The 25,903-nt window shown below is 45.6% G+C and overlaps 1 protein-coding gene across 14 annotated transcripts in view; it reads right to left on the reverse strand.

Annotated features, from left to right (window-relative positions):
- The window catches only part of BCOR (BCL6 corepressor), a 158,849-nt gene that overhangs the window by 37,521 nt on the left and 95,425 nt on the right, over positions 1-25,903 (reverse strand). For 3 of the 14 annotated variants that reach the window (XM_069065701.1, XM_069065700.1, XM_069065689.1), the window contains exon 1: positions 23,941-24,350. The exons of 3 other annotated variants lie outside the window; for them this stretch is intronic. The gene's annotated coding sequence lies outside the window, so the exon portion shown is untranslated. Of the gene's footprint in view, positions 1-4,272; positions 4,328-22,725; positions 23,343-23,940; positions 24,352-25,903 lie in introns of those variants that run through there. 8 more of the 14 variants (XM_069065692.1, XM_069065691.1, XM_069065699.1 and 5 more) reach the window with 6 other exon arrangements.

Raw genomic sequence — 25,903 nt, forward strand, 5'->3', positions numbered from 1 at the left:
CCCTGTCTCGGAAAAATACATCCAGTGAAATAATCTCTATGTGACCACTGGGGGAACTTTTCTTTCTTCTCTCCCTCACACACACCCACACAGTTTCCGAAAGCCCAAATGCTTTGCAAGTAGACACACTTCCTTTGTTAGCCTGAAAAATATGCAAATGATTGCTTTTACATTTGTACTGAGCAGAGCAGGGGACCAGATTGCAGGAGGTCGATTGGAGGCACCACACGTTCCCAGAGAACATTTCACGAGTGAAATGAATGTGTATGTGGGGAGGGGGACAAGAATCCAAAAGCTAGGAAATCCCTTTGCATTTATTTTTCCTAGACAGGCCTTTCATCCAGTCTTCCCACCCAACACCTAGAACAATGTGTATTAATAGCAGATTAATTGTACTCCACTCCCAGAATAGTGTATCACTCAAAAATGACATTGGAAAAGAAAAAAAAAATCCACAGAGAGGAAGAAGAAATCTGTAGAGATGAGATAGCATAGCATTATTCAAGAGTTATTTCACCAGGAAAACACTTTCTTAGACAGATTTACTGGTTTCCAGATGCAGGGGCTCATAAAGGTTACAGGCCTGTAGCACCAGCCTGGGAAGATGGATTTAGGGTTTTCCATAAGGCTTAGTATCCAGCTATGTTCTCATATGTATGGAACCAACTAAATTTTGGTGTCTGGACTGACGGTTCTAAAACACCAACTACCCCATAACCTCTCACCCTTTTTTTTTTTAAATGAGGATTTTAGGTAGGGTAATGTCCAAAGAACTGTGCTGTTTATCTTTGCTTTCTTATTAAGATGTCATTAACATTGGAGCTACATTGTGCCTGAATTAAAATGTCATTCCCCTGATGTTTGTAGGGATGAAATGTTGAAAAACCATGTTAAGGGCCAGGCCACTCACTGAACTGGACACCAAGCTAGAATAGCCAAAAAAACCCAGCAATAGTGAAAGCCCTCTAAGCAAACAGTTCACAATCTAAAGAAATTTAAACCTTCCCTTTCCTCAACCCTATATGTTTAAGGGCAAAGATCCAATGGGAAAAAGAAACAATTCAGGATAAAAAAAATCTATAAAGAAGGGGCCTAAGGGGGCTGCTAAAATGATCAATTATTTGTTATCTATACAGATTAAATTTGTCCCACAATTTCCTTGAATTCACATTTCATCAGGACAACATACCTTCTAAACCTTTCCCCCTTCTCAGAGAATCAGCTCCCTTTGCCCAACCCCCACCTCCAGTGGAAGCAGCAGTTCCTGCTTCAGCATAAGAAACACCTGATTCTAAAGATATTTAAATACATCTTTTAAACCAGCTACAGCAAGAGGAAATGTGCTAGGTTTTTAAAATCTTCACACTTATATGCTACTCCTGCCCTCTTCCTACAGGTTGTATAATATCATTACCTTACAGATCACTAACACTTGGCCCAAGGAGGTTGTTCCTTAATATTTGGGGAACCCTCTATAAGGTACTAGGTCTGCTGGGGAGAAGGGGAATGGAGGAGGGGATTTCTGCTACTGTATGGTACTATGGGATACAACATGCACATATATTTATAATCTTTCCCGGCCCCAATGAACTTTTTGTGAACTGTTTAAAAGTGGAGGTCTGTTGAACAAACATCGGCGCCACTGCCAGCCATAATTTCATTTCAACAAGCAACAGACTTTTAACTCTTAAGACTCTTCTTTCTTCCTTCCCATGTGTAAGGAGAAAGCAGCATGGGAAAAGGTCTACTGAAAGTCATCCTGACCTCTTGCCCGGAGCAAACAAGCTGCATTCTAGGGTTCAGAGATCCTTAGGACAGGAAACTGAACTACCCTTTTGCAAAGTAGCTGCTGACTTCTAAACCCTACAGTCATTTACCCCCCCAAATGTGTATTTTTTTTCTCTCCCACATTACTGCTTCCCCATCTGTTTTATGTGTGGCTACAGGGCTATCAAGTTATCCTCTCCCTTCCCCATTTTCTATGCAACTTCATAACTGATTTTCTTCATCTTGGAATTTTAATCTCTTCACAACCTGGCCCATTCCTACCTTTCCAGTCTTCTTGCACATTATTCCATTCCACATACTGTCACTTTGGCCTACTAAATGTTCCAGACACATAATGCACCAAACTTCCATCCCCCAGCCTAGAGTGCACATCCGCCTCCCATCCAACTCCCCAGTCCCCTGCTTCCTTTAAAACAGCTCAATTGCCACCTTCTATATGAACCTTTTTCTGGTACTGCCTCGTTGATAATTCACACCTCCCCCAAACCACTCAACTATTCACCACTCTGAATATATCATATATATGTTAAAATTCTGGTTCCTTGAAGACAGGGGCTTTTCACTTTTGTCTTTGTAGGACCAGCATTTAGCACAGTGTTGGCACATAATAAGCACTTAATAAATGCTTAGGGATTGATTTATTGATAGTCTGACCTTTGCAAGGAGCTCAAGTATGCCCATGGCTAAGAATCAACTTTCTTCTTCTTATCTTCAAGATAATACTCCACCACAACAACCAAGAACTGCTGATAATGCTGACGGAAACAATCAACAAAAAATTTATTAAGCAACTACTATGTGCCAGATGCTTTGCTAAATGCTGGGGATTAAAGACAAAATAAAATGCCACCTGCCCTCAAGAAGCTTATATTCTATTTAAGACAACTTACAAAGGAAAGATAACTGTGGAGGGGAGGTCATGCATCAAGAAAAGCTTCATGAAAACAGAAGTTTTAATTTTGTCATGACTCCCATGCAGGCGTCCCTTCTCAGAATAAATTTTTAAATGTATAAAATGAAATATATGATTACAAAAGAAACCATTCAGTTATAAAAATATTTATTTTTAAAGTTCACAGACTCTTAAGAAAAATCTGATGTAGAGGATGATACCAGAGCTGAATTTTGAAAAGAGAAAAAAGGATTCTGAGAAAACAAACTGGGAAGGGAGTGCATTACAGGCACGGTGAATAGCCAGTGTAAAGAGATGGCAGATGGACAGCCTGTTGAAAACTGACATTTATACACAATGTTAAGGTTTGCAAAATGCTTCAAATGCTCATCTCACTTTACCTTCAGGACAAGCTTGTGAGGTGATTCAGGTATTCCCTGTATTTTACAGACAAACTGAGGCTCCCTCAGAAAAGCTTGGGAACTTGCCCAATGAACAGAGCCAGAGTATCACAGGCATTATTTGAACCCAAAGCTCCTGACTACAAGACTCCCCCCCCCCATTCTAAGTACTGTCCTTTTAAGGATAAAGACGTTTGTTGTTACATATAGAGGCTGCTTTATCCTTATAATTCTCAGCCACCCCACTCTACAACCTCCTGTTATCAAAAGTCACATATAGGCATCATGGTTTGAACAGTAACTGCCTGGATGTCAGTCAGCTATCAGACAAACATTTTTAAGTGCCTAGCACTGTGCCAGTAGATGGGGATACAAAGAAAGGTAAATGTTCCTACTCTTGAGGAGCTCACAATCAAAGAGAAGAAAAAACATGAAAATTACCATGTACAAACAAGGATAAATATATACACTATTATACAGGATGAACTGGAAATAATCAACAGAAAATTTGGTTAAGGGGAAATCAGGAACGGTTTCCTGCAGTAGGTAGAACTTCAGCTGGGACTAGAAGGAAGCCTCAGAAGCCAGGAGATGGAGATGAGGGAGGAAAACACTACAGGCATGAAGGTTAACTAGTGAAAATGCCTAGTCCAGAGATGGAGGGTCTTCTTGTGTCACTAGATTGCAGAGTTCTTGGTGGAGTTTAAGGTGCATATAAAAAAACAGAAAAGGTGGTGATGTGGGGAGGAGGAAGTCTGGAATGACAGTATTTAATGAAGATTCTGATAAAGTTCATAATGAGAAACCGCAAAACTGAACCCTTGTTTTGAATTTTAGCTGTTTTACTAAAAAAACTCTGAGTGAAGAAAAAAGAAAGATGAAGTCGAGCTGGTTTTGTAAGAGGTTGTCTGGTGTCTGGTTTCTAAAGTGCAAACTCAAAACATCACAGCCACTGAAGTGCTCAAAGTATGGAACACCCAGTTCCCCCAGAAAGTAGTTAGAAAAATACAAACACACATACTAAATATCTGTTCTTCAAAGTCTCGTCTCTTGTTCTCTTCTCCTGTTTTGGCAATTCATTAGAAAGAAAACCAGGGAGATTTTCCCCTTTGGGTCCAAATTTTTTGAGGTCTCAAATGATTCTGGCAGAAAAATTCATGGCAGTGGCATGGGCTTGGCATGGAAACTCACCAGAAAAATCCAGTTTTGTGGGAATGATGGGTGGAGGTGGGGAACAGGAAGGGCCCTGGAGTCAAGAAAGAGAAAAGTATTAATTAAATCATATTTTATTTGGGATCTGGAGAGATGATGGATGCCATTTAGAAGGGTAGGAGTCTGAAACCTTCATCAAACTTTCACCTACCACTTCTCTTACTTCCTGGATTGAGGATGTCTTTACTGCTATAGAGCAAAAAGGGTGGTCAAGAGGAGCCTAAGAAAAGAACTGGAAGGTGGAGTGGGGAAAAGTGGATTACAATGAAGTTACAGGAGGGAATATAGCAATCAGGTTCCTTTTGGCACCTTTCCTCACTATTCTTTTTCCACCCGATCTTTTTGGTACCTAGCCAATTTCCATTGCCTTAGCCTTGACTGATCATCAGCACAACTGCAGTCTTGCAAATAAAACATAGCAAAAACCAAACACTCTTGGCTCTCAGAAATAAAATCAGCTTTCTAATTTTCTCTAATTTTGGTTCAAGGCTCCTGCTAAGATCATTTCGAGATTTGTTAAAAAGTTCCATGGGGCAGACAAAGCAAAAAAGATAAGGGAGTTTGGCAAAAATTAAAATAAAAAAAGCAACCAGAAAGAGTATATCTCACAGGCAGATACTTTTTCCCAATAGAAAGAACTCTAAACTATTTATCTTTGGTTCAGGATTGAGAGTCTCTGTTTCCGTTCTGCAGCAGTGCTAGTATCACCGAATCAGTGTGGTAGGCCTAGGAATCTTTATGAACCTCCATTATATTAGCTATCACAACTACCTGAACAAGCTCTGGTCTTCCAAGAGTATTCTAAATGCCCTCTTCTTTCTAAACCGTAGACAAATCTTAAGCAAGGAAACGCTGATGCCACTAGTCTATCATTCCTCGAAAATAAGATGTAACAAACCCCCCAGAGTTACTGTTTCCCCTAGTTTCTTTCCCCTGACTTTCCCTCCTACTCCAGAGGGAGGGTGGGGGGAGAGAAGTACAGAGAAGAGTCAAGAAGGCTGCAAAGTAGCCTCCTCCCAAAGACCATGGATTAGCAGAGAAGGTTTGACCTTTACCCATCCCTTGGTATTTCGAATAACCATAAAACTAACTACAATGAGCAGCCAGACCTCGATCCTATCCTCGATCTCGAAAATACATCTTGAGTCATGCACAACAGCGATACATTCTGGGTGTAAAAAAAAAAAAAGGAGCAAATGATTAAGATTCTATTTTAGGAAATTTTTTTTTAGGTGGGGAGGGTAGAGGGAGCAAAGCTCTCCGCCTCTTCACTCCTCCTTCCCCACAATGTCCCGAGGCTCCCATACTGTCACGTGTTGCGAGAGGCTACCCGGACTTTCCACCCGGCAGGCTGGTAAACAAAACGCGGCGGCGACCGGGCAGTTCCGAGGCAGCTGGAGCCGCCGCCGCCGCCAGCCCCGCCCCCAGCCACCCCCGGATGTGCGTGCGTGTATCTGTCTCTGGCTCGCCCACTAGCTCAGCCTCCTACGGGCTTAATAGATACGAGAGAGCGAGCCGGAGAGGTACGGACAGACGTTGCTCAGTCTTAACAGGGAAGGGGGGATGGGGAGAGGAAAGGGAGTGAGGGGCCTAGAGAGCGGGGGCCAAGGAGGCAGTCCGCCTCTCCCCATCAGTCACGCCTCCGACAGGAGAAAGTCACACAGCAGCACCAAAACATATGCTCCCCCCAGGCAAATATTTCTGTTCCCGGCTCCATCGTCGTCCTCCCCCCCCCCCCCCCCCACCGTTTTGTATTAGTAATAAATTTAACAGCGTGAAGGAGGAGCGAGAGTAAATTTAATAAGAGAAAACAGGACAGGTCATTTATTCCTTCCCTTCATTTAGGGACAAGCAGGTGAGAGGACCAATTCAAAACATTTAATGGGGGGGAGGGGGTAGAGGAAGAGAACGATAGCGAGATGAAGAGTGAGACAGACCGATAGCAAGCAGAGGCAGAGTACCAGTTAGGGGTGGCAGGCCAGCATCCCAATGCCCGGCCATGCTATTGAACTTCACTGGCGTGAGGCATCTCCTTCCCTTCCCCCAAACAAATCGAAGGTCTTAAGGAGAAAAAGCTTCCCCCCATCCCCGCCTTGCAATCAGCAACAAAGAAATTTTCTGCCATGACAAACCCCGGGAATGGAGCTCCCCCTCTCCTCCCTTGCCCCCCAGCTGAATCATCTCCTCCCCACATCCCGCAGCTCAGCCGCTAGAACAGGCGAAGAGCCCAGATACTGAATTGATTAGAGACAAGCAACCAGCTCCAGCCTTGAGGCCCAAGCCAGGACTCGCTGACCCCACCCCTTCCCGGGCTTCCCTGTCCCTCCCCCTCCGCCCCGGATTTCCCTTCTGCTTCTCCCCAAGACCCAGTAGGCTAGGCCTGAGATTAAGCCTTGCAGCAGAGTCTCCCGGGCTAAACGCGGCCGCGCCATTTTACACACACAACACACACTCACGCGCGCGCAAATACACACATATACACACACACAAGGTTTTCGCCGCGGCTGCTGCCAAGGACAACAGGCGGAGGCAGCAGCAGCAGCAGCGTCGGGACTGGCTCCGCGGCGGCAGCTCAGTGGGGGGTGGGGATGGGGAAGGGATGGAGACCCGGCCGAAAGATGTGGAGGGGTAGAGGGGACGAGCCCCGCACTAATGCGCACTTGAGGTAATTAAGCCAATGTTTCATACTCCCAGCAAAGTCTGGAGGAGAGACAGCCCGCCCTTGTTTAACTCTTTAATGCCTACAGCGTTCGACCCACCTTGGGGCCAGCCCGTAAACTCGCAGGCACACAAGCAGCACAGCGCGCCCTCGAACATCTCGCCTTTTTCCCCTCCACGCCTGTCTGGACAGCTAAGCTTGGGGCATCAAACAACCACCGCAGAAGCATGCACTCCCCCACGCGTGCCTGCCCCTTTGCTCGTGCTGCAGTCCTGAAGCTTCATAAGGGGAGGAACACACACGCTGTCATAGAAAGAAGGGCTACAATTGAAGTTGAAAAGGTGCAGTGACTTCCCCAAGTAGATATTGGAAGAAACAGAAACCAGGCTAGAGGCTGACCCACATCCCGATATGGGACGGGTTTGAGTATCGAGGAGGGCAGCACACCGCAAACCTCTTTCCCATTCTTCAGGATTTACTCCCACCTCCTCCTCCTCTTCACCACCACCACGGAAACCTCTTCACACAAACAAGGAGGCCAGAGCCAGAGGCGCGAAGGGGTAGGCGAAGGCGGGGAGGAGGAGGCTCCACACATCTGCCACAGAAGGAGGTTAGCAGGCATCGATCCTGGGATCTTACGTTCGCCGAAGTGTGGCAGACACGGCCTGACCCTGCCTCCCACCCCCATCCCCGCAGGGAGTAAGGCTGTGGCTCAGACGACTTGACACCACCGGTTCCTAGACATCAGACACTACTCGAGCCCACTTCGTTCAGTTGCCGAAAACTCAAAAACCCAGAGTCCCGAATACATTATCCCCGCCCCGAGAAGAAAGCAGCTCCCTCTTTATTCAGCAAATGGCCGGCCTGCACAACTTGGTTCACTGTCTCTAACAGCTTGGCGATGGTCGTGTCATGTTAATGGCTGCCATTTCATTAAGACTTGTTTTTTTCTTTAAAAGTTTGTTGAGGATATGAGTTTGGACAAGACCGCCTGCATAATGTGACTGGGAAATCGGGAAGTTGGTACTCTTCAAAATAAGCCCTCCTGTCACGGGGGCCTTTGTTTGCGGGTAGCTAAACTGGGGTACTGGAAAACCCGTCTTAATTAAGTCCGGGCAGGGGGGCTTCTTTTCCACCGAGCAAGGAACCCCTGCGTTTCAACCCTCCGGTTGAAACATTCAACTAGTGACCTTTATACCGCAGGGGTATGGGGAATGGGGGGGAGAAGAGAGAGATTGCAACACCAATCATCTCTAAGGTTTGTTTTCACAAGAAAATGCCAAGTGGAAAGCCAGGCTTCCCGATTTTACTTCTTATAGCTAAAACTCAACTATAACCTTACTACTACATTCCAATATGACCCCCTCCTAACGGTGGCACTTAAAAAAAATTTCACATCACTTTTCAAATCAAAAGTTTTCCACAGCTCCCGTATCTTTCTTTGAGCACACTGGACCATATATATATCAACTTAGGAAAGGGGGACCCAGTAGATTCGAAGGGGGCTGTTTTGAAAAAGGAATTCGGTCTTTTTGTTTTTCCTTTTAAAAACAAGAATAGTAAGAATCCCAGTCTGGAACTGAGCACCAAAACAAAGAACAACCGTGACACAGAGAGGGGCCAATGAATTTTTGTGGCTGTTTAGACCTGAATTACTCGTGTTTGATTCTCGGGCCTAAGACACTACACTGCCAAGGTTAAAATGCCCTGAACAGCTACGAGCAGATGTGAGTGAGTTGGCAGACGGGCAAATGAGGTCTGCCTCTAAGTCCGATAACAAGTGACTAATACATTGCATATCATTGAAAGAAAATATTTGCTTAAAAAAAAAAAAAAGGCAGGCACTAGCATAATCCTGGAGATGCTGTTGGGTTGCTTTAAGAGATTTGAAAGGAGAAAAAAAATTCGGGTTTTGGAGATTGAGACTTGTTTATCTGTTTGCCAAGGTGAAACTGGTTTCACAAGCAACATTCCTACAGAAAATGGCACCCCTCTTATATAAATAAGTTATATTGAGCTAATTGACAAAACTGACACTGGAATAGTATCAATCACTAAAAGGCAAGTTTTAGTCTGATATTTAGTGCCTTGCATATAATAGGTATTTATTGTTAACTGGACTAATTCTGAAAGTCATTTCTAAAACTCTAGGAGCTGAGGCAGGACTCAAGAAGCTGACCAAAATTTTAGAGATGGGCAGGATTTGACTTAATGGAGAACTTAGAACTTAAAAGATAACAGGTTTTAGTTTGGGGAAATTTTAGTTTGGGAGAAAAGCATCAAAACAGGCATCGGATGGCTACAGCAGAACACTTTCTGGCTTGAGACATATATCTGAACCAACTGCTCTTTCGTTTTGACTACTCAACAATGCTTTGGCTTTGTACCAGTAATTCAGTGGAAGGTTTGTGACAGTGTGCAATATAGTTTAATATGTCACAGAGTGGTGCAGATTTCAGGATTATATGTTCATTTGAAGACTTTTTTTTACAAAGGGGTTCATGGAGGGGAGGAGCCGGGAATGTCAAGAGGGAAAGGGGGAAGCCATAGAAGGGGCAATATTAAGAAAGCTATAAACCAAAACCTATCCTCTGTATCCAGAAGTACTTACAATACTTGCATTTACAATTTAGTAAACAATTACAGGAGTGAAATTAAAAACAGTGACTAGCCTCCTATGACAACATCCATACCCACATTTAACTGCATGACATTCCTGTTTAGGTATTCATTTTACAGGACCCTTCCTTAACCTCTACCTTCAACTTCCAGAGAACCCATGAGATAAATAAAAAACAACTTCTTTCCAATAAGTTTGCTTGCCTACAAAAGTTGTGTTAATATTTAAAACTTCGTATCATGAAGTGAAAAGTTGTCTTTTTCTTCCTTCCACAGACTAGTTGAAACCTGGGCCAACCTAAAGCCTAGTCACCCTTTTCCAATCAAACTTGGAGGAATGAATAAGGATGGGACTTGTAACTCTAAACTGACATTCAACTCAACTTTCATTCAAAAGACACCTTTCTCTACCTCAGACAAAACAAGTCCCAAATCTGTAAATATATCAATGGGAACTTCAGAATCTCCCTGTTCAGGGCTCTGACAGACTGGAACCAAGTCCCGTTGTTGCTGCTGTGACTACTGCAGCAGTGGTTGCTTCCCTGCTCCCATAGTGAGAGCTTTGTATAAGTGCAGAAGAGGAGCAGGGCTGCTCGAGCTCCAACAGCTGTCACATTATTTGCACTAGCTGTAAACAGCCTTCACATTCCCCCCTTACCACATAGTTAAAACCAGACTAACAATCCACAGTTAGAGATCAAACCAACAACAGCAGCATTGTGTCTGCCTTCAGTGCCTTAACACCAACTACTGCAGCTGGCTGGTCCTTCCGGACAAGAGACACCCCCTCCCACCCCATTCTCCACCCAAGGATAAAGACAACCATATTTACTACAGCTGATTATTCAGGCAACATAGCTATCTCATGTCCCTCCTTTCTATCTGTAGTATATCACCTCTCTACAACTACTTTTTTTTTTCTCCCGGAAAAGGTCCAATCAGACTACCCTACTAAAGACAGACAGAAGAGAGGAGAGGGAAGGGGATTTTGAGGAGGTACAGTTTACTCAACCTCATAAATTTGAGAGAGCACCAAAGTAGGGCAGAAATAGAATTTTTAAAAGTTCAAGCTTTTCTCTTTTTTTGTTTTTGTTAAAAAGCCCTTAAGAAGGTAGGGCTTGGAATCCTTTAAAATAGCTTAATGCCTTGCCTCTCAGAAATTGCTCAACTCACTGGACACTCACTGGTCGCCCCACTGATCAAAACGTCGCCTTTATGATTTTTGAATATTTGAACAAGTTGAACATTTCCATAATCGTCATTATTAGTGGAAATTACATGCCTAATCGGTCTTTAAATAGATTTTAATTAAATAATCATACAAGGCTCATTTTATGACTTAAGGAAGGCATTCATTTTCGTTATAAACTTTCCTGCAAGATAAAAAAGAATAATATTGGGCAAATACTTCCTCTCTCAGAGAATAACCAATAATTTACTGGGAATAGTATCTTAGAACACACCCCATTCACCTGATAGCTAAGAAAGCAAAAGCTATACTGAAATATTACATTTGTTTACACACAACTTCCTATATATCTCTCTAGTTTTTGGAGTAGAATTGTTAAAATAATGGTTTACTTTCCTAAAGGGCATTTTAGAGACTAGACTGATTTGTTCTATCTATCTGTAGCTAGTAGAAACAAGACCTATGATGCCATGGTGTCATATTGTTATTTTCCTTCCAATCTCAGAACTGTTCTTAAACTGGAAACTGAGAGAATGTTCCTACCCTCCCCATCTATTTTCTGCCTTTATTCTGTCATGATACAAAGCAGGCAGGCTATGCTTGTTAAATACTGTGTAAAATGTTGTTAATAAAATAATAAATAAGAAGGACAGAGGCTGCTGGTTCCACCGATGTTTTGACTGGAAATGCCTTGGCTCTTGTAATGTGTTTATGGGAGGGCAGACTACTCTAGGATTTACATAGTTTGGACATTTCTGTACTTCATTTATTCTTTCTTAAGTGACGTATGCCTAGAGTTATTTCAAGTTTGCATTTGTAAAGAACTGTTAAACGCTTAGGAGTTTATCTAATTAAATATAGCTTTAAAGTAGATCAAGAGAGGAACAAGAATTCTGACTTCATAACTCCAATTCTGCACTTCAGAACTGAAAGTGTGTAAGGGCACCTGGTAAGAAAAAGTTAAGACTTCTTCAGAAAAGTAAAACTAATAAAGGCCTGAATTGATTCCCCCATATATGGTGGAAACCATACAGTTGGGGGCATACTCCTAATTTACTGCCTTTAAAAGAGGGTAACTAAGGGGGGTTGGGGGGGAGTGGAACCTTCTGACCTGGTTTAAAACAAACAGATCTAGAGAGACCAGTAATTCATGCTTAGTGAAGTTCTTTTCACACAGGGGCTTTTAGGAAAAGAAGAGGAAAAGAGTGAGGAGAAAAGGAGAGGACTCCTGTTTCAGAGCTGCCATCCCCCGAGAGTCAAGAACCACGAGTAGCTTGAGTGAAATGCTGACTGCTCCCCTGGGAACTACTTGGGAAATTTGATCATACTGATTTAATTCTATAGCTTCATTTCATACAAACTAGATCTTTCTTCTAATGTTAGGATTTCTGCCTTCATACATATGGATAGATAGATCAAGAAGAGATCCCTGGTAGAGTTTATTGAAAACCCAAGTTGAGACCTCAAACAACATTAGGACTTAATCACCATCAAACAAAAATCATCATCTTGAACTTCTACTTCCTGTCACCTCAATTCTTCTGATGATTTTTCTCTAATCTCTTTCCTCTCTCAATTAGTAAAGAGAACTTTCCAAAGACGACCTCAATATTTTTTGGAGCCATTTCTGAACCATAAAGCAGGAAATGCAAGTGTACTTCATAACAAAGGCAAAAAGGAAACCAGACAGATATACCAGGCACTCGTTTCCCTTGACAGAATCAGGGATGTGCTTTATCTGGAGCTGTCTAACAAGTAAAATCTGTGGGTTACCCTGTCTGACCTAGGTTAGGGCTACAAGCAGAGTGCTTCTTCCTACTTAGCTCCTGGAGCAAGTTAGGGACAAGACAGAAAACAACTCCAACCCACAGAAACCTAACCAATTTAATTACTCAACTAGGAGTGTATTAGAACCCTTATATGCAAAACATGCTAGGCTTTGGGGAATTAAAGAGAAATTAAGTCTCCTTTTCCCATCACTGGAGAATGGGGATGGAGGGTGTGCTGAGGTAAGAGTAATTTTCCCATTCCACTATTTCGGTACCAACAGCAGAAATCCCAATTCTTATTTATACTTCATTCCAGGAGGTCAGGGTGCTTGAAGCATTACACCCCGGATTAATATCTGCCAGCACACTGCCAGGTTAAGGTGGTTGGAGAAGCTATTAGGAGCACATCTCACTTTATAGGAGTGACTATCAACTTCACAGGAAAAGGGTGACAGAATTCTTTCCTCTCATGAAAGCAACAACCCAACCCAACCCCCAAGCTGTATTCCCCACAAAGTTTCCTAAGGGAAATATGACCTTGCTTCTTAGCCAGGGAAGCCCTTGAATAGGAAGAAGGGGAGGAGAGTGAATGTGGGGTAGTAGATGGAGCTGCAGGAAGGTATTAATTCACTAAAAAGGTCCTCCCACTTTACTTTGAGGTACCAAAGCAATAAAGCCACAGTATCTAGAACCAGAGAAGCAAGACCAATGGACCTTCCCAGAATCTGTTAAGAATGAATGATAGAGGGGCGGCTAGGTGGTGCAGTGAATAGAGCACTGGCCCTAGAGTCAGGAGGTCCTCAGTTCAAATAGGGCCTCAGACACTCAACACGAAACTAGCCGTGTGACCTTGGGCAAGTCACTTAATCTCAATTGCCCTACCTTCTCCCTCCAAACAGAAAAAAAAAAAATTGAATGATAGACATTCTGCCCTGCCAACCCAACAGTGCCACAAATGCTTGAAGGGAAAGTCACCCTGATACACAAAAAACAACAAATACTAAGTCTGAAGGCTCTTAGTGGAGCATATACAAGTCAAAATGTGTCCATCCAGGCCTTCTGATATGTGTACTTAAGAAATGCTACCCTACTCAGCTCTACTCTTAAGATCATAAGATCACATAAACAGATGATATATACCCATGACTAATACACAATGGCCACTGCTAATGCCTAGACTGAAAGGAAAAAAACATCCTGGTAGGTATGCCTTGGCTGCCAGTGCAAAGGAGTGGGTTTTCTGAGGCTGTGTAAATGCAAAGAGGAGCCCAGGAAAGAACATAAGAGGTGGTAGACCTCACCCAAAGGCAAGATCCCTGTACTCAGAGCTGGGCCTCCCCCCTCAAACTCCCCCCCCCCCCCCCCGACAAATCTCTAAGCTGAACTTCAAGTTATCCGGAAAGCTCTCTAAATAAGCTGAGTGACTGGAGCCATCCTTCCAAGAGGTGAAGGAAGGCCAAGGGAGGGGCAGAGTGGAAAGTCAACTTTTCCTGGGCCTGGTGGCCTATCATCTAGTAGGTCTGACTACTGGGAATTTGGCCAGGAAGTAGTTTTCTTCTTTAAAGAAACAAAAAAGCTCATCTCCCCCCTTAAGGAAAAGTTTGGAACTTAAATTCTTCTTTAAAAGAGACGGGAGTGGGGGGAGTGGGAGGGATGGCGAGGCGAGCAGGCGGAAGGATATGTTTATTGGTCTTGAGAATTTCAAGCAGTTCCTCCTTCCACCACTCCGATCCCCTTCCACTTCACCCAGAAAGGTGAGACCAGTCACTTGTATTTCTTCAAGGCTGAGCCAGGCCCCTCACAGTCAGGCCAAGTTTCTGGCCAACGCCATGACCTGACCACAGGTCTGAGTAAACCACGCTTGCGCTGGAGAGACAGACAAGCGTGGTTTGCCGAAGAACACCACCCCGCCCCCACCGCTTGGCTTGAAAGGCGTGAGAAAACGGGCAGCATCTCTTGCTCCTACTTGTTAAACCTCGAAAAAGACTCTTCCTTAAAACGATAAAACGACCCCGCCGTCGCTGAATTGAGGCAATACAACTGTTCCCGGAGTATTATTGTGCCACAGAGCGGAACTCCTCCACCCCCTCCAGCCCTCTCCTAACGGTCCAGTGAATGCACTCGGCACTGGCAGCGAGGGAGTTTCTAGCTCTGGTCGACTCCCCCATTCTCTCCTTTAATTGTCTTATCAGACTAATAAGGACTAAAGCCTTTGCAGGAAAGGGGGAGGGGAGGCAAGAAGGATGATTTTCAAATTTAACTCTTCAGATCCTAGCAATTTTGGTCAGCTGATGATCGATTCCTTTGATAAAAAAGGGGGTGTGTGTGAAAACAGTGGTAATCCTGAATGAAACCACATCTCTTCAGATATCATAATTAAAAGACCTCCTTGCCTTTAATGGAAAAATGTCTTTTTGCTTCTTCGAAACTGTTTTCATGCATTCTCCTCTCCCTCAAATGTGGAAAAATATCCTTTTAAGGGGTCAAGATAAAGAAAAGCTTTCTACAGTTGTTTAGAGTATCGATCCCCAGAAACTCTCCACAACTTTTATCTGCCCCACCCCTAACAATGCACTCTCTTACTTTATTCTTTTCTCCCCCTGCTACCCCCCACCCCCATCCTCCAGTTTTCACCTAGACAATAAATTTAGTTTAATTTAGCTTCCGGTCTTTAATTTTAGCAGGTCTCCTTTTTGCATGCAAATCAATATGGCAATTACCATCTAAAAGCTCGCCCAGCCCCGGGTCAATGTAAATTGATCATTGTCCGCCTTCTACAAAATAACACCGGGAGTCTGTGGTGCATAATGAGATTATACTGGAAACTGTCTTTCAGATCACAAATTATATTTCATGCTGTCAGGATCTTCTCCAAGCGGACTTCCTTGCATGTCTAATCACACGGCACCAAACTCATTAAGGCACAAGGGAAATTTCGAATGGGGAAGAACAATACTAAAAAATAAAAGTGAGGTTTCTACTGAATCAATGCACCCAGGAAACGTCTATTGAAAAATGATTTAACAACGTGATTTCCAAAATGACAAAACTAGTCTAAAGTAAGCATCCTCTCCTTTTTTTTTCTTTAAGAGAAAAATACCCTTCCTATGTCAGATTCTGCACTCTTCCAGCTCTCTACTCTCACTTTACCTACTGGTGTCTCTCCCTCCTCTTCTGCCTAGTCTTTCCCCCATCCCCAAAACCCCAACCCCAATCATCTATTCCTGGACCAGCTCGCACAATAAGAGTTGAATTGTTCCACTAGGAAAGGTTTCCCGGGGAGTTGGTGGCCTCACATCTTCCCACACTGAGACTATGATAGTACATTCATTAGATTCTGGCTGTGGTTGAGGCCTTCCAGAGAAGCCCTTGGCAAAACATTCATTAACTCTTGCTTGGGAGAGACTGCCAAAGCTACTTGGCCAAAGGTTCAGGTCCTAGATCTTCAGGCAGGTAAGTGTAAGACAAGGTCAGCCTAACTGGAATTAGCTATCAGCTGCAGGCTCTATAAGGGATCTCAGTCTAAATACTTACCACCCGTTCAGGGCCTGAGATTGCTTACCCAGCAAGAAAAACTTCTTGAGTTTTCCCAATCCTCTAAATTCTAGATGCAAATGACATTTGTTCCCTTCTCTGAACATCAACTCCCTCTCCCTTTTAAGGCTATGTGTCTCTAATACTTAGATTAAGAGTACTTTTTAGATGGAAAATGCTTGTGTTATTTAAGAAGATATATTGCAGGTAAGAAAAAAAATACTCATAAAGAAGGGGAGTGAGTCCACTTTCTGAGGTGTAGAGCCCAAACTTGCCATAAAATGTCATATTGCCCCATGCCTCCTTTTTTCTTTCCTCCAAGAGAAGGAATCACTAGGAATCAATCTAGGATTCAATGTTAGAGTAGAAAGGGTGACTGAAGCCATAAAATCTGGTTCAAATTCTAGTTCTACCTATGTGACCTTGGACCGCAATTTCCTTATCTCTAAAATGGGGGTGGGGTGGAGTGGCTAGATGGCAGCAGTGAATAGAACACAGGCTCTGGAGTCAGGAGGACCTGAGTTCAAATCCGACCTCTTACTAGCCATGTGACAAGTCACTTAGCCCCAACTGCCCTGCCTTCCCTCCTCAAAAAAAAAAATGGGGGGTAGGGTTGGACCTGGTGATTTCCAAGGCTCCTTTCTTCTAGCTTTCAATCTAGGATCCTATCATAATCCTTTTCAAGATCCAATGGAGTGCTTATGCCTAAAGGCAGCTGTAAAATAAAGTCTATAAAGGGGAAATCAGACCTAGAAAAAAGTCTCTAAACAAATACCCAGCATTTCAAATCCTAGAAGAGCTCAGTACAACAGACTTGAAACACAAGTAAACTCTCCCTAAACCCCAACATCATGGCTCCCAAAGTCAGCCTTTCTGCAGATTCTTTTCCTCACAAAACCCCAACAATCTGTTTCACTCATCCTATCTCCCACGGCAATATAGGCGATGGCATTGGGCCATAGGGTCCAACAAAAAGTTATGGGATTTCCTGCATGGTCCAAAAGATTGATTCTTTGGGTCACTATATGAGATGCTTCCTTTTATCCCCCCCCCCCCAAGTGCCAACCCCTATACATACAAATACCCTTAGCACCATTTTCCACCAATTTGAAAGGAGGCTCAAAACTGATCTGGATCTATAGAGGTGATATTGAAAACAGCACAATTTTCAGTGGTGCCCTCTAAGCACACAATGTCAAAGTTTGCACAGGAGCAAAATATTAACACAAACTTCAACAATGTTCAGAGAACTGCCCTAAGTGAGGCAAGCACCTGGGGGACCTCCATGAGACAGGGCTATGTTTTAATCAGCTATCTGCCCCTTTCAAACAAAGTCTCTAAAGTTTTATTTCATATAGGTAGAAAATGTTCAGTCTGGTAGGAAGAAGGCTGATTTATTCTCCATTGAGGATTAAGTACCTAGGTGACCCAGTGGGTTGAGCCTGGGTCTGGAGCCAAAAGGACCTGAATTCAAATCCAGCCTTAACACATGGCATGCATTTAATAAATGCTTATTAACTATTGTAAGTATTTCACTTACCTATTTGCTTCCATTTCATCAACTATAAAATAGGGATAATAACAGCATCCACATCATAAAAGTGCTTAATACAGTACCTAGCACATAGTATGGGCTATCAAATGCTAGCTATTATTGTTATTAGGACAGCTAGATGGTCCAGTGGACAGAATACAGGGCCCAGAGTAAAGAGAACTTGAGTTCAAATCGGACCTCAGACACATAATAGCTGTGGGATCATGCTGGCCTCATTTTCCTCATCTATAAAACAAGCTGGAGAAGAAAATGGCCAATCACTCTAGCATATTTGCCAAGAAAACCCCAAACAGGGTCATGAGGAGTCAGACAAGACTGAACAACAAGCAAATTATTATTATTCAGTTATTAAGTAGGCAACCAATTTGTGCTTCTGGTAGGAAGATCCCTAATAACAAGAACCTCCCTGATCCACCACCATATTAAAGAGAATACCCAGGGAATTCTGCCTATCACTTCCCACCAGTTTACTTTCCTAGACATCCCGATATCCAGACATTCATCTTCATTTTGTGCAAGACAAATCAATTCTAAAACATTATCTCCTTGGGTCATTTATCACCCCAACTTACAGGACTTCATAACCCTGAGACATTCCTAACCACCCTACCTCTCCAGCTTCTCCTTTGAGTGTTGTCTCCCTTATTAAATTGTAAGCTCTTTGGGGGCAGGGATCATCTTATGCTTTTTTTTTTTTTAATCCTTGGTACTTTGCACAGTATCTGGTGCTTGGGAAACTTAATAAATGTCTAATGATCATTAAATATATTCACTTGTAATCGATATCACTGCCCTTGCCTTTCTTTCCCCTACTATTCCTGGCCCCTTCAGAATCCTCATGAGGACTATTCCCAATAAAGTATTGAGGTATCCCCAACACAGACTCAAAGAACACATGTAATCCATGCTTCAGGCAAATTCAACATAAACCAGATTTTATGTGTGGGTCTCTTGTTTAAGGTTCTCACCCCAGGATCTCCACTTTTCTTTTTTTCCTTCCTCCTTCAACCTTAATCTTCCCAATCTGCTCCACCTGATTGCCCTCCAGTATTAGATTCTGGCCTTGTATCCAAAGTAATGTGATTCAAAAGCACACACATCCTTCCCTGTATCCCAAACAAATTATGATGAACAAAGTCAGAGCTAGTATCCTCTTCAAATCTTTATTAAAGAGGCTCTGAAATGTGAGGGAAGTTGATTCTATCTGAAAACTTCCAGACAAATTCTCTTTTCATGCCTTTAAGACATCTAAAAGATGCCAGAAGACATGATGTACCTTGTATCAAGTATTGGCCACTGTTTTCCTCTCTCATCCTTTGGCTAGGCCATTTCAACTTCTCCCTTCTTTAAATATGTGTGGGGTGTCATTTAGAAATCTCTCACTTTTATTATTGACATTAATAACAACAGCTAGCAATTAGCGCTTTATGGTTTGCAAAGCATTTTATATGCACTCTTTTGAGTCTCACAATAACCCTGCAAGTAGGTGCTATTTCTCTTTGGTAGATGAAGAAACTGGGACTAAGGTTAAATGACTTTCCAAGGGTACCACAGTTAACAAGTGTAAGTCAGAATGCGAATTCAGATCTTCCTAACTCTAAGTTCAACATTCTACCCACTCTGCCACCTAACTTCCTTTTATCCAATGAATGCCCTGTATGTATTTCCCATCTAGAAGTATATATAGGTATGTGTCCAAGTAACTAAGAATATCTAAAAAGACTAGGATCTTATTTCCCTATGTCTCATTGTACAGGAGTGACTTTGCACTGTGTGAGAGTGTGTGTGAGAGCACAAACACATACTGTCTGTGTTCACAAACTATTTATACAAGTATGTAAGTACTTTCTGTTTCTGAGTGATTCTTTTCATATACCTTTAATGGGTCTTTGTTCCTACTGGTCTCTTCCACTAAGAATCAGTAAGAGTTTCTGTCTGAACATGCATATATGTGTCTCTGACTTTTTATGTCTCCCAGTACATTTCTGTAAATGTTTGTGTGTATGCCTGTCTTTGCACATATATATCTAAAGGTGTGTGTATGCAACTCTTCCTCTTATGTCTAAATTTACTTTTCTACCCTGTCATCTGATTGTATAAGCCTGTGTCTGAGTAGACCAGTCCAAGTCTGAGTCCACAATCAAGGTAGTGGGAAAACCTGGTAGCAGTATAGTTAAGAGCTTTCACCTGAAGACATGGGACACCAAAAAGAATGAAGGAATCCTCAGACATCCCCTCATCCATCCCACTCTAAAAAAGGGAGCTATTTCAATAGCAAATGATTCCCCACTTTCTGAACCATTCTCCCATTGATCCTGCACACACATCACACCATGCATTTCTCTGAACTTGTGATGATTATCTCTGCATACACATACCTAACTCTCCATATAATAACTGTGGGTCTGCATTTTTCCCATGTATTACTGTCATTACATATTCTATACATCCACTAAAATCTGTTTCCTGCTCATGGGCCTCCCAAAAGCACACTCCTACTACAGAATCTCAACAATGACTCTTAAGGACCCACTGGCCTTTCCAGTTGCTCTATAGCTGAATTCTTCTACATGTGCTCACTCCCTCAATTACTGTGTGAGCTCTTTGAGAACAAGGACTGACTGGCTGTTTATAGTCCCCAGCACAGTGTTTGGCACATAGTAAGTGCTTACTATATCTTAACAAATGCTTTCCCATTCGGTTTCATGCCATCTATCTCTGAATCTGACCTATAGATGTCTGATTCTGTGACCGAACAATCACATCATTCTGTATATCATCCTGTGCCTGTATTTGTGCACTAGTTAACTTTTTTTCTGTAAATATGAAGGTCAATGTACCCATTTACTTATGCCCCTAAGTCTTCAAATATGAGTTTGAGTTGTATCCTCACTTAAAAGTAGTAAAGGAATAAGCTAGATAGCTGAGTTTCTGATAAAAGAACTTCTGGGAATGAATATCACTCACCAGACTCTTTGGCTTGCCTTCCCTAAAAACCCTAAACAAAAAACAATGCTGTATTTAACACATCGGAGTACCGATATGTTAGGCACACTGATATATATATATATATACAAGGAAAAGGGAACCCTACGTAGGGTCAGACCTTCCGTTGTCCTACTTAATCAGACTAATTTTTCAGATTACCCTCCACACCGCTAAAGGGTTAACAGAAAACCCTATTGCCCTTTTTTTCTCCTCCTTGATTACCCCCACTCTCCCTTTTTGTGCTCCAATTTATCAGCTCTAAGAGCCTGTAAGGCAGTATAAACTGACATTGCACAGCCAGAACACCTGAGAACCCAGGAATCTTCAGCTCGATTGCTCGATTCACCTTAGAGGTGCCTGGGGGTGAAAAAGGGAGTAAGGTTTGACCGATGCCCTATTAACAAGCTTTAGCAATCCCAGGGAAGAATATTCCAATCGAACAGCCGCCCTCCTCCTCGGCAGTTCTGGTCAGCTTGGGCTTTTCCCCGGAGCTCTAACTCTGGGCAATCCTATTTTTATCTGTTTAATCCCGAACTGGGCGGGGAGAAAACCTCGTCAGGCTCTCAGAGAAAGAAGATTGGGGGTGGGTGGAGAAACAGCTAGGCAGGGACAGGCAGAGACAGAGCTAGTGAGTGAGAGTGTGTTAAAGAGCCAGAGCCAGAGGACAGACAGCGACAGAGAAGGCAGGAAGAAAAATGGATGTCTTGGCTGGCTCTGCTTCCCACACTGAAGGCAATACCCAGGAAAGTTAAATGCCTCTTAATCACACCTCCTTCCCCCTCAGTCAGTTCCCAAGTCTACCTTCAACCCCTCCCCCCCCCACTTCACAAAGGTGGATGTAGCGTGGGAGGCAGAGGCCCAATCCTGCAAAAGGCTGAAGAATAGTTAATGAGTTGTGCAACTCATTGATCCAGAGAATACTTCCTAATTAACTCTCAGTCACCTATTGGTGAAGGCAGCTCAAAGTACTGCATTGGGGAATAAACCAAAACCCCTGGCCTTCAAAAGAAGAAACCTAATAATCCCCACCCCACCCCCATAGCAATTAGGGTGCTCAGCACACTGCTGGCCACCTTCGAATTAAAAACCAGGCACAATATTAATAATCCCAATTTTCCCCTCAACGCTCCCAGAACAGTGATTTCAAAGTGCAGACTGAATAATGGGGGGGGGGGGGGGGGGGGGTTGGGGGGGGGGGGAGTAGAGTACAGAGGGGAGAAGCACATTACAGAGCTGCCCACAAACGCGGCCAACAATTAAAATGCCCCACGCACTCGCCATTTTATTAGCAAAACCGGATTCAACACCAAGTAACCATTGATTTCAGCTGGTAGTGTCTGTTTCCAATGCCACAGGAAGTGTTAGATGGCCAGAAATATCCAAGTTGCTGTCTGTGCCTACCACCCACCACCTTCTGGGGTGGGAGACTTCCTCCTTATCTCTGTTAACCGACCAATTTTAGGTGTTCTCCGAATAGAACCTAGCTAAGGCCTATCTTTGAGACCAAAGACCTCTTCCCATACCTATCACAACTCTTAAAAAAAAAAAAGGTTAAAAACCAAAGCTGTCTAGACTCTATAAGCCACCAGTCAGTGTGCATATACCAATTTGGGGCTATGACGTTTTTTTTTTTTTTTTTTGCTGTTGTTTATTTTTAAATACACATAGCCCTCCTCCTCCTCGCTACGCACACACTTGAAGTGGCAAGTCAGCTTACTTTCTGGAAAAAAGACTCATTAGGAGAAAATTAAAGCTTCACCCATCTCGGCCCACCATTGGTCAGGTACACACACACAAGTAGCAGCAGTTTCCTAGACCTCTGGGCAGCGGAAGCCTAGACCGGGGAAATTGCAGGGGGAGGGAGTAACGCGGGAGAATATAAAGAACTATTTTTTTTTAATCACGAATGCCCCTCAAATGTCGCTCCTGACTCGCTTTATCAGCAGCAAATACACATTTCTTCTGCAGCACAGAGCCACTGGAGTTGGCAAAGAATTCACCCAGCCTTCCAGGGCAAAAGCGGTCCCTCGGCCAGGCCGGCGTCCACCTCGGCTCGAACTCCGCCCCCCCCCCCCCCCCCCCCCCCCCCGCAAGTTCCACTCGCCCCCAGCGTCCTCACCACCTTTCCACACGCTAGACAAGAGCTTCCTCGGGCGGAATAAACTTTTCGCTGGCACTGGACAAGGACCCACACCAAAAAAACAACCGCACACAAGGAAAAGCATCCGAACAGGAATCGGTTTCCATACAACCAAGGTCCCTCTCCTACAGTCCGCACCTCCTAACTCCACTCCCCCACAGCCCTGGGAGGCCAGAACTTTCAATTCAGTCCGCAACGCCCCCGTGGGGGGTGGAGGTACTAGTAGCGAAATAAACAACATAAAATAACGTTAAGAAAAAGTGCCAGACTAGGAGGGGACTGACCCCCACCTCTTGCCCTCCGGCTCTTTCCCCCAATCTTTTAATCCGCGAGATTCGCCCTCTCCTCGCCTCGGGAAGGAAGGGCGGAGGGCTACCCTCCACAACAGTGCCCCCAGCTTTCAGGGCCCCCAACACCACACGCCCAGTGTTTTCAGGGAAAAGAACGATAGTCATCTGAGAAACAAGCGGCAGGGGTCTTTTTTTTTATTTTTAAAACTGTTCTCAACAGACCCGAAAAAGCCCACGGCAATCCTCCTCCTCCTCCTCCTCCACCGCCACCCCCTTCTCTTCCTGCTCCGGGCTAACCTGGAGCGATCGGCAGTTTCCCATTTTACCGCGGCCGCCCCCCCCCCCCCCTCCCCCCCAACTCAGTCACTGCTGCTAGCTCGCACATACACGAACTGCCTCCAAACTTCCATTCCGATTCTCAGCCGTCTCCTCTCCCCCCACCACCCCCCCTCGCCGCCGCCACCGCCCCCCTCCTCCCTCTGCCCCCAGCACACCAGGAGGCAGCAAACCCCCCAGGCTGCGGCGGCGGCTGGAGCGCCTCCCCCCTCCCAACTCATCTTTTCCCCCTCCCCCCCACCTTCTCTCCCCTCCCTACTGCCCACGCCGGGCTGCTTTAGGTTTGTTGCATATTTTATAAGTTATAGCAACTGAATAAAAAAAAAGAAAGAGGGAGAAGACAAGTATGGAAAGGGAGGGGGCACGACCAGAGCCCAGAAAGCTGCCCCAGGGCACTCGAGAGGAGTGGGGGGGGGAGTTCGGTAGGGGAGGGGGGGAGGAGGAGGGGAAACCCTCGAGTCCCTGTGGGGGAGCCGGAGGGCGGGGGACGGCTCCAGATGGTGCGCCTTCCCTCCTCCCGCCCGTCCTTCCTTCGGTCTCCCGGGGGAAAGGTGTTCCGGGCACTGACCTTAAATCTCCAGCTGGGAAGAGCTGCGTCGAGTGGCTGGCGAGGGAGAGCCTCCGCTCCGGCGCTTTGAAGTTGTTGTTGTTGGGCTTTTTTCCTTCCCCCCCCCCAAAGTCTTCGGGAGGCGAGGATGTGGGGTGGGGTAGGAAGGGGGGGGAGGGTTAGAAAAAAAGAGGAGGGGAGTGTTAATGAACTGAGGAGGAACCAGTCCGAGGAAGCGGGGCGAGAATCAAAGTTTGCCGTCTCTCTCTAGGTCGCCCGCTCGCTCTGCCGCGCGCTCTCCTCCTCCTCCCGGTGTCTGCCTGCCAGCCAGCCGGCTGCCCTCGGGGTCGGGGCGGCCGCGGGGGTGGACTCTCGCCTCCGAAGGGGGAGGGGACAGGGCGAGGAGGAGGAACAGGGGAGGGGGGACGACGGGACGGGGAGGGCTGGATCCTTCAGGCAGGTGGCGACAGGGGTGGCCCCGCTCCTCCTCTTCTGGCTGTTTCGCCTCCCGGGCCCCCGGCTGTTCGCTCCCGGCCGAGCGCCCCACGCCGCGGCACTGGGTGGGCGCCGAACGGATGGCTCCTGGGGGCTGCTAGTAGGAGCGCCGGCGCCGCGGCCGCTCGGGCTCGGGCCGGATCCACAGCGCCATGTTGTCCCTAGCTCTAGCTCTGGCTGGGTGTGTTGCCGAACTCGTCCCCTACGCGGAGAGGCCGCGGCACCGAATCCCTCTTGGGCTCTCTGGCTCCCCCTCCGCCGAGGGGTCGCCACCGCCCCCGCCCCACCGCCCGCTCCTCAGTCTGCCCCTTTCCTCCGTGCGCTGCGGCGCCTGCTTCTGCTGTTGTTCAGGCTGCCTCCGTTGTTCCGCGAGGAAAGTGGCTCTTCCTCACCTTTTCCCCGGGGGCCCGGGCTCCCTCTGCTGCACGCTCCGCTCCCAACACAGTTCCCCCCCCCCTCGTCCTCGTTCCCTCCCTCCCCACTCCTCCTCCTCCTCGGCGTCGCGGCCTCCCCTCCCCCCGACCCCCCGCCGCCCCGGCGCTGCGCTCGGGCCACAGCCGTCTCGTTCCTCTCCCAAGTTTGGGATTCCCCCCGCCCCTAAACTCGTGACCCCTTCACTAATCGAGATTTGGGATTAAGGTCTAGGGAGAAGTGGGCAGGTATCCACCTTTAAAGGTTTTCCCCAGTTTCTCCCTTTTAATGGATTCTCTCTGTAACACCAATACCACTACCACTACCACCACCACCAATCTTTTCTGTCCCTCTCGCTCTCCTTCAAGCGTTAGTACTCGCGTCCCTCCGGCTTCCTCCTTTCCTGACTCTAGCTAGCTCGAGTTTGCTGCGCACGCCGGGCCGGGGCACTGCGCCTGGTCTAAGCTGGGGAGACTCCGGCGGCGGCGGCGGCAGCCCGCAGAGACTGAGTGGAGGGAGGCGGAGGGAGGGAAGGAGGGACAGAGGAAGAGGAGGGAGGGAGGGAGGGAGGGGGCGCGGGAGTTAGGGGGAGGAGGGAGAATGGGGTCTCTCCCAGCCGTTTGCCGAGACTCCCCTCGCTACCCAGAAGGCCAGTGGAGAACCGCAATTACCATAAAGCTCCTCTCACTTCGCTCTGCCAAAGCTGTCAAAACCCCAGCAGCAGCCGCCAGACTCCGCTCCGAGGCTGCTGCTGCTGCCGCCGCCGCCTTTCGCCACCAACCCCTTCTTCCCCCGCACCGGTGTCGTTCCCACCTCCCGGCACCGTCGCTAGCCTCTCTACCAAAGGAAGAGAGTGTGTTCAAGCTTCGCCCTTCCCATTTTCTCCAACCTACCCACTCCCGTCCCCCACCTCCAACCTATCCCACCCCCACCCTCCTTCCTCCAGTGCCTTTCTTCTGGGCTCTTTCACATTTATGTGTCAAGGGGCTACATGAAAATGCCACCCTTGTTAGCAGGCTCCTCCGCCCAATCTCCTGGCCCAAGTTTCCTTACACATTTTAATAGTGTGGGAATTGTT

The sequence above is a fragment of the Petaurus breviceps genome, unplaced genomic scaffold (genome assembly GCF_028583685.1).
Source record: "Petaurus breviceps papuanus isolate PSGF00001 unplaced genomic scaffold, PetGlider_PUasm1.0 90700, whole genome shotgun sequence".
NCBI lineage: Eukaryota > Metazoa > Chordata > Mammalia > Diprotodontia > Petauridae > Petaurus > Petaurus breviceps.